A 7,007-nucleotide genomic window follows, 5' to 3' on the forward strand; every position below is an offset into this window, starting at 1 on the left:
ATTTTGGACAGCCACCTACCACACTCACTTTCCCCACTTCATTCTCTCCACCTCCTCCTCCAAGCTTGTCTCGGCTGCCTCCTCCTCCTCACCTCATTTGCACCATAGATTCACCCAAATTAAGTGGTTAAATTACCTTTTTTGATAGGTAAGTAAGGGGAAAGCTTTCTTTATGTTGTAGATCTACTTTTTTCTCCCTCCAACAACGTGCACATGCACTTCTTATGGCCTAGCTAGATCTACGTATGTTTGTGGTGTTGCATATATATTTGTGTTTGCAGGTACCGGTATTTGAAATGCGATAGTTGCCAATATTTTGCCGGAATGTTGATTCATTTCCGTTTCGGCGAGAATTTGGAACTATGCATTCTTTTTGGTCCTATTTTTAGGCAAAGTCATGCCAAATTTTTTTCTTGGTTCTAAAGTATCATTTTGCTCTACCGCGCAGGCGACCATGGTCCGCACGATGACCGAAGGCATCGTGAATAGGTTTTTGAGCTCCACGAAGGCCGAGATGCTTCAAAAGAACGAGACGGAGATAAGATGTCCGTGTCGAAGATGCAAGCTGAAGAGCCTTATTGCGGACCCCGATTCCGGGCAGGTGCGGGACCACCTGCTCTTGCGTGGTTTCATGGATGGCTATCGGTGGCAAGGTGATGAAGATGACTATGAAGTCGTCCATGGGGGCCGGGCAAGAAATGAGGAAGGGCAGCAAGACAACCACCGCGGCAAGGGCGGGCGAGAAGACGAAGAATCTCCAGGACATGATCACGACGGTGATGCTGTACATAGTCATCATGTAGAAGATGCAGGACATGATGATGAGGAAGATCAAGACGAAGGGCATGATCATGAAGATGAAGATGCCGGAGCAAACGACGATGGACCATCGATGGGCTGGGTGCAGGACCCTCATATTCAAGAGCTGCTTCTCAAGCAGACGGATAACGCAAGAGCTGCCGCCCGAGAGAAAGCCAAGATGGATCAACTGGAGATAGACGTGGTTACTCCATTGTATGAAGGATGCAGGCCCGAGGATACCCGCCTGAAATTAATGCTCATGGCTCTGGAGATGAAGGTAAAACACAAAATGACCGACTCATGCTTCGACGAGAACATGTCATTCTGGCACGAACGTCTTCCCAAGGGGAACAAGTGCCCGACCAGTTTCGAGGAGGCGAAGAAAATCGTGTGTCCTCTGGATTTACCGCACATGATATACCATGTGTGCATGAACATTGCATCATTTATCGGGACGAGCACGTGGAGTCTACCATATGTCCGGTGTGCGGCGTCACTCGATACAAGAAGAGGAAGAAAACTCCTCGAAAAGTGGTGTGGTACTTTCCGATCACTCCTCGTCTGCAGCGGTATTTCGCGGACCCTAAGCTAGCAAAGCTCCTGCGTTGGCACGCGGATAGGGAGGAGAAGAAGCAAGAAGATGACGGAAATGATCCGGAGATAAATAAAAAAGACAAGATGCTGAGTCACCCTAAGGATACGAGCCAGTGGCAAGCGTTGAACTTCGAACACCCAGAATTTGAGGACGATCCAAGGAACATCGTGCTGGGCGCGAGCACCGATGGAGTCAATCCGTTTGGCAGCCAGAGAAGCACACATAGCAGCTGGCCTGTGTTTGTGTGGATATACAACATTCCCCCCTGGTTGTGCATGAAGAGGAAGTACATTCACATGAGTATGCTAATTGAAGGGCCGAAACAACCAGGGAACGAAATCAATCTGTATCTGGGGCTGCTGAAAGAGGAGCTAGACACGCTGTGGAAAACGCCAGCCAATACGTGGGACGCCGCAGAGAAAGAATATTTCCCTATGAGAGCCGCACTGCTCACGACGGTGCACGACTATCTCGGTTACGGATATCTCGCGGGGCAGGTGGTCCACGGATTTTCTGGATGCGTCAGGTGCATGGATGACACAACGTATCGCCAGCTAGATAGAGATCCTAGGTCTTCGAAAACCGTGTTCATGGGACATCGAAGGTGGCTTCGCGATGATGGCCCATGGAGAAAACGCAAGGATCTGTTCGATGGTGAAACCGAACCCCGAAGACGCCCGCGTACGAGGAGCGGCAAGGAAATAGACGAGCTGCTGAAAAATTGGAAAGATTGCCCACTGCCGGGAAAGAAGCGAAAGGCGCCAGAGCAGCTGCTAAAGGTATGGAAAACGAGGTATGTTTTCTGGGACTTGCCGTACTGGAAGATCCACCGTGTGCCTCACAGCCTTGATGTCATGCATATCACGAAGAACGTGTGCGAGAGTCTGCTTGGTACCCTGCTCAACATGCCAGAGAGGACCAAAGATGGGCCGAAAGCAAGGGCAGACTTGAAATCAATGGGCATCAGGGAGGAGCTTCACGCTAATGATGATGATGATGATGACGCGAAGCAGGACACGGAAAGTCGTCACAAAGGCAAAAAGGCCAAGAAGACCGGAAATGACTACCCTCCCGCGTGGTTCACTCTAAGTCAGGAGGAGATCGAGCAGTGTTTCACCTGCCTCGTAGGAGTAAAACTTCCTTACGGTTTCGCGGGGAAGATAAGCAGATACCTAGACTCAGCAAAGCAGAAGTTCAGCGGGATGAAGTCTCACGACTGTCACGTGCTGATGACGCAGATACTTCCAGTTGCAATCCGTGGGATCATGGACGCGCACGTCCGTGAAACTCTATTTGGCCTATGCAACTTTTTCGACGTCATCTCTCGGAAGTCGGTTGGCGTGAGGCAACTCAGAAGGCGGAAGAGATCGTGGTACTACTATGCGAGCTTGAGATGTACTTCCCGCCCGCATTCATCGATCTTATGGTGCATCTGCTGGTCCATATCGTGGAGGATATCATCCAACTCGGGCCGACGTTCCTGCACAGCATGATGCCGTTCGAAAGGATGAATGGTGTCATCAAAGGATACGTTCGCAACATGTCACGTCCAGAGGGAAGCATAGCCAGGGGCTTTCTGACCGAAGAGTGCATCTCCTACTACACGAATTATCTAGGCATCGAGAACCCCGTTGGTCTGCCCGTCAACAGGCACCTCGGCAGGCTCGCTGGATGGGGTCACCGCGAGGGTCGCCGCGAAATGCATGTCGACTTCGAGGGTCGACTTACCGACTTTGAAAGAGCAAACCTAGTCGGGCTACAACACATAGACGTGGTCGATCCTTGGGTGGTAGAGCACAAAACCTTTATCGAGAAGACGTACAATGACCGAGGCCAACAGAGGACGGAAAGAGATATAATCAAAGAGCACAACTCATGTTTCATGCGTTGGTTCAAGGAGAAGCTTCTGTCGTACCCTTTACATGAGGATTCTTCCGCGGAAGAAAAACTCATATTCGCCTTGTCACAGGGCGCCGAGCACAACCTGATGACCTATGAGGCGTACGATATCAATGGCTACACATTCTACACCGAGGACAAGGACATGAAGAGCGATGGTTATCAGAACTCCGGGGTAACGGTGGAATCCTACACTGGTAACGACAAGGACAGATACTACAGAAGGATCGAGGAGATCTGGGAGCTGAGCTACGCTGGAGAGAAGGTCCCGATGTTCCGTGTCAGATGGGCCAAGAGCGTCATAAAAGAAGACCGGTATTTCACCACCATGGTTATACCCGAAGCCAAATCCAAGACCGTGGGCGCAAACGTCACCGCGAAAAATGAGCCATGGGTACTGGCTTCCCAAGTGGACCAATGCTTCTTCATTACCGACCCGTCAAAGCTCAGTCGTGTTGTCGTGAGGAGAGGCAAAAGGAAGATTATCGGAATGGATGGCGTCGCCAATGAGCAAGACTTCGACAAGTACGGCGACCGAAGATGGAACATGATGACGACGATGAAGTGCCATACACCACAAGAAGAAGCAGGACCACCCTACCTAAAGGACGTCCGTTCAACAGAAGAACTCCATTTGCGAAAAAGAAGGGCAAGAAGATTGTGAAAAGATAGCTAGCTAAGATCGATTGTATTTAAATCGTAGTCTTCATTTCACGATTGTATTTCGACATTTTGAAATGATATTTCTTCTGTTCTAGTCCTCATGAATATTGAATTTGTTAATATTTTTTGAACTCATGAATATTTTTACATTTCATGGGCACTTTTTGAATTCATGAATATTTTTTCAAATTGATGATATTTTTTCATATTCATAAATGTTTTACCAATTCACAAATGAATGCAACTAAAAATGCAAAAACAATATTGATGATATTTTTAAATAACAAATTTGATGATATTTTCAAATAACAAATTTGATGATATTTTCAATTAAAAATAAAAAAATGATGATATTTTCAAAAAAACAAATTTGATGATATCTTCTGTTCTAGTTCTCATGAAAATAAAAAATTTGATAAAAAAACAAATTATTAGATTCAACAAAAATAATGAAAAAAAGTTACTAATGGCGCACCAGAGGAGGGTGCGCCATTGCTATCAGAAAAAAAAAGTTACTAATGGCGCACCAGAGGATGGTGCGCCATTACTATCAGTGTTTTTATGGCGCACCCCTAGATGGTGCGCCATTACTAACATTCCCCCCTCTAGCTGGATACCCCTTCGCCCGATCCCCCTTCCCTCTCCCTCGCCAGATCCCCCTTCCGCTCCGACGACCCCCGCGCCCGCTCCGACGACCCCCGCGCCCGCTCCACACCCGCTCCGGCTCCCGTGTTGGATAAGGCCGAGGCAGACCCCTGTGCAAACCCTAGCACCTCCCCACTTCCCCTCCCCTCGCGCTGCTTGACCCGACTAGGTCGTCGCCGTCACCGCATCGTCCCCGCGACCACCGTCGTCCCCGCACCCCACCAAGGAGTCCAGGAGCTCTATAGTGTTCTTCTACGTCATCTACGGCCACCCGTTCGAGCTCGACGACTCTGCATCGTGCGGATCGAGGTCTTCTTCCACCTCCGGCCACCGCGGCCTCACCATCGATCCGCGTCACCTCGTCAATCCCGGCCCCGCACGAGCTCGCCATCGTCTTCCTCTCGATGAGCTGCACCGGTTCCCCTCCCCCCTTCGATTTCGTCGCCGTAGACTGTCGCACCACCGCGCCCCAGCTCCTGGTTGCCGCCCCCCGTGGCCGTGCTCCCCTCGGCCCCTGGCCGCACCCTCGCCCCGCCCAGGCGCGCTCACCACACCGCGACCGCGCCTCCACTATGGTCGGGCCCCGCCCACCTGATGTTGCTACTGTGGGACAATGTTCCTTCTTTTCTTCCTGATGTTGCTATTTCCATTGAAGTACTCACATGTGTTCTAGATGAGCTGCTGCTAGTTAGTTCCCCTTAGACTACATTCTAGATTGCATAGCATAACTCCAGAATTTTGTCATTGCACACCTGCGCATATATTTCTATTGTGAGCATAACTCCAGAATTTATTTATCTGTGATTCGTATTGGGTTAATAATCTGCAGCTAGTCGTATTTTTAATTCACTAGCCTTTTACTTATACATGAGAGAAGTGGGAAGCTAAGTCAATAGGAGCTAAACTCAACCCTTGGCTTGTTACGTGAGCTCAAACTAGACCTAGTGAGTGTTTCATGTACTGAACTTGGATTTCCGATGTTTTTGTAACATCCATGTAAGGTGCATAGCAGCCCTATTTTATGCTAGGTCCTTTGTTTAACCAAATTAGTTAGGGATGATAACCCATTCATGAGCAATATTGCGAGATGTTGGTTGCCTTTTAGAGAAAATCTGGATCGTGGGGTGACTCTGGCTGTAACGCATCCGAGGAATAAAGTCAGTGGGGGAAAGATATGTGGGACTTGAACTTAGGGGTCCACAAACTCGGTCCTGGCGGTTACAGAGTGGCGGAACCTATATGGGACAAGGAGGACGCAGAGCGTGCCGAGCAAGGCCTACCGCCCTGCTTCGAGAAATACCATGACAAGCAGACCAGGAACTATGTCAGGGCCCAGTACAAGATTGACCCGGTAACCAAGGAGCTTTCCACAGATCCAAAGACCAAGGCGCTTGAGAAAGTTTTGGTAAGGAATACACCCCCGCGTAATTAGCTACATATATGGTTGCATTCTAGTTAATGAAGCCAAATTTCTAAATGGTTCACGTTCCTTCCGCAGGACACTGAAAGCTGTAGCGCGGGGTCGTCTCAGAGCTCCCCTTTCGACACCCCTTTAAATAGGGCGTTGAATATAATGAAAAACAAGGATAAGCTCAGTAAGCCGTCGTCAGCTGGTCGTGTGGCCGGCAAAGGCTTGTCCACGAAATGGTCGGAATACTATACCGCTAGGCGAAAGGATAGAAAGACCAGCTCAGAAAGCCAGCAGCGCGAGGTTGAACAACTCAAGGCACAAGTGGCACGGATTCCGGAGATGGTCGAAGAGCAAGTGCAATACCAACTGGGAGCGACGATCACCGCCATTATACCTACCTTGGTTTCTGGGCTGCAGGCGTGGGTGGCGGGCGGCCAACAAGGGCCGCCCCCGATTCCCAGCTTCACGGGCAGCAACTCACGCAACGCGCCGGCGGCGCCATTGGTGTCTCCGGCGGAGGCGGCATTGGTGTCTCCCGCGGCGGCGCCGACATTGCAGCTTAATGCACCCGGGTGTGGGAAGAATACGCCGGCCGGCACCTCGGTAGCAAGCGGCCCCTCCATCAATTGCACGCCTGCCGTTGGCGGTGCCTCGACATTAGCCGAGCTCGACGCCATCAAGGTAACTAATTAAGCCTCTCGGCCGATGACTTCATCTCCTTGCCTTTGACTGCGCATCCCTGACGCCCTACATGTTTTCGAAGGGCGCCGTCGACGTTCCGTGCACTCTCCTGCACTTCGTGAACGACGAGTTGGTCGATGTCGCCAAGGGCAGAATCGTTCAACCGGGCAGCCGCGTGTTCCATGGTAATCCGATGCCACCCACCGCTTATAGGGTTCAACTGGTTCGGGTGCTGCTGGGCTTCGACGACATGTTACCTCCGTATCGACCCCATGGGGCCGATGAAGATGATGTGATGACCCTCGCGCCTGC

This window comes from Triticum aestivum, chromosome 7D (assembly GCF_018294505.1).
Source record: "Triticum aestivum cultivar Chinese Spring chromosome 7D, IWGSC CS RefSeq v2.1, whole genome shotgun sequence".
NCBI classification, from domain to species: domain Eukaryota; kingdom Viridiplantae; phylum Streptophyta; class Magnoliopsida; order Poales; family Poaceae; genus Triticum; species Triticum aestivum.